This window comes from Physcomitrium patens, chromosome 6 (assembly GCF_059467195.1).
Source record: "Physcomitrium patens ecotype Gransden chromosome 6, ASM5946719v1, whole genome shotgun sequence".
Classification (NCBI taxonomy): domain Eukaryota; kingdom Viridiplantae; phylum Streptophyta; class Bryopsida; order Funariales; family Funariaceae; genus Physcomitrium; species Physcomitrium patens.
The window spans coordinates 600,001-602,500 of NC_143415.1; the positions used below are offsets into that span (position 1 = coordinate 600,001).

At 52.1% G+C, this 2,500-nt stretch overlaps 1 non-coding gene across 1 annotated transcript in view; it reads right to left on the bottom strand.

Moving 5' to 3' along the window:
* Positions 1-2,498: 2,498 nt before the first annotated feature.
* Positions 2,499-2,500, bottom strand: part of LOC149988814 (5S ribosomal RNA) — a 119-nt gene continuing 117 nt past the window's right edge. Inside the window, exon 1 of the ribosomal RNA XR_016503645.1 lies at positions 2,499-2,500. This exon is cut by the window's right edge and continues 117 nt beyond it. This is a non-coding gene — a ribosomal RNA (5S ribosomal RNA).

The window sequence follows — 2,500 nt, forward strand, 5'->3', positions numbered from 1 at the left end:
TTGAACGGCCTCGGCAAACACTTCTCCCCACCCTCCCAAATGAATGAGAGAATGGCTTGACAATACCGAGGCCATCGCCCCCCGCCAAAAATGGTTACTAGCTCTTGGGACTCGCTGCGACGTTACGCGTATCGGCACAAGACCAACCCTCTTTTTCCAGTCGCCCGCGCACCAAAAAAAATTTTGGCAGCGGGACTCACAATCCTTGACAGCCAGCTCACCATATAATACTCGGCGACCCTCCGCGGGACCTCCTCAGAGGGTCGCGTCGCCGGGAAACTAACCCCCACTCCTCACTGATCCAAGGTAACACGCCAGAAGTATCCAGGTAACCCCAGTAGTATCCAGGTATCCCCCTGCGAACGTCGGTACTGGGCTCAAAGAAGGCAGCGAGCAGTCGGGACCCGTAGGCACCGAGCAACCGTCACCCCCTCACGACTTTTCCCGAGACGCTTCAGAGGAACCCTTCCCCACATAGTACTCTCTGTGGGATTCGGCAGGCCCCCCCGTCCTACTGCACTAAGGAAGTTCCGAGACACACTTTTTTTTGTGGAAGACCACCCACCCTCCCTGTCCTGCCTGCTATCCCCGCCGCGACTCCTGGTCCCGGCCCTCCTCCCCGACTTCCTCCTTGTCCCGCTGCGAGTCCCGGACCTCCTCCCCACTACCTACTCCCGCCGCGAGTCCCAGTCCCGGCCTTCCTCCTCCTCCTCCTCTTCCCTAGTCCCGGCGCGAGTCCCGGACCTCCTCCCCCACTTCCTAGTCCCGTCGCGAGTCCCGGACCTCCTCCCCCTCTTCCTAGTCCCGGCGCGAGTCCCGGACCTCCTCCTTCTCTTCCTTGTCCCGCCGCGAGTCCCAGTCCCGTCGCGAGTCCCGGACTTCCTCCTTCTCTTCCTTGTCCCGCCGCGACTCCCTAGTCCCGTGGCGAGTCCCGGACTTCCTCCTCCTCTTCCTTGTCCCGCCGCGACTCCCTAGTCCCGGCGCGAGTCCCGGACTTCCTCCTCCTCTTCCTTGTCCCGCCGCGACTCCCTAGTCCCGGCGCGAGTCCCAGTCCCGGCGCGAGTCCCGGACTTCCTCCTCCTCTTCCTTGTCCCGCCGCGACTCCCTAGTCCCGGCGCGAGTCCCAGTCCCGTCGCGAGTCCCGGACTTCCTCCTCCTCTTCCTTGTCCCGCCGCGACTCCCTAGTCCCGGCGCGAGTCCCAGTCCCGTCGCGAGTCCCGGACTTCCTCCTCCTCTTCCTTGTCCCGCCGCGACTCCCTAGTCCCGGCGCGAGTCCCAGTCCCGTCGCGAGTCCCGGACTTCCTCCTCCTCTTCCTTGTCCCGCCGCGACTCCCTAGTCCCGGCGCGAGTCCCAGTCCCGTCGCGAGTCCCGGACTTCCTCCTCCTCTTCCTTGTCCCGCCGCGAGTCCCGACCTCTTGTCCCGCTCCCTTGCCCAAGTCCCGACTCCTGGCTGTCTCGACTCCTCGTTGGCCGCCCAGTCTTCCGCATAGGTGGAAATAAATAAATAAATCATTTTTTAAAAATCAATTTTAAAATTAACTCCCTGTCTCGACTCCTTGCTGGCCGCCCAGTCTTGCGCCTAGACAGAAATATAAATAAAAATAAAAATAAATTGGTGAATTAAAAATATTAAAGTAATTTAATTAACTGGAATAAGGTAGAAAAATAAAAGGCAGAAGAATACTAAATTGATTTTTTCAAGTGCCACGTGTTACCTTGCTGATGTGGCTGCCACGTGGTAGTCCATGTCATGTCAAAAATCCACTAAATCGTTTACATGTCACTTTGGAGATAAATTTGTGTGTGTGCAATCAATTGGTTGTACAAATATGTTAATGACTTGCTAACTAATGCATCGTACAGGTAATCATTGCCCACTAACTAATCCATCACCACTGAAACTTAATGTCTTCAATTCTTCATCCTTCACACTCCACATCCAATTTATTTTTGTTTGTGTGAATTCTTAAATCTATCTTCTCTTTACATACTCCAAGCCCAACTTTCTAAACCCTTTATATAATCTATGTGAATCCTAGAATCTAGGTTTATATACCCCATGCAAACCCTAAAACCCTAAACCCTAAACCCTAACCCCTAACCCCTAACCCCTCAACTCATACTTTGTTCTTTTAATCATACAACCTAGACTCTGAAATTTTAATCTCATAACATATAAACTAGCATTGTAATTTCAAAACCCAACATTTTGTATTGTGACAATACTTGTTTGCAAATATGCATCCTTCATTTACTTTTATTTTTTTAACACTACACTGTGCCACATCAGCACCAAATAGATCAAAATCCTTGATAAATTAACCTCTAACATGTAAATATTATATTCTCCACCCTTTCAGCTTTTATTTTTATTTTTTTTAACTTTTTGAAATGCCACGTCAGCTACCTGGCTGCCCTGTCACATGACAAATGCTAAGTGGACTGCCATGTCGGAGAAGAAGATGCCACGTCGGAGAAGGTTCAAGCGGATGCAAAATG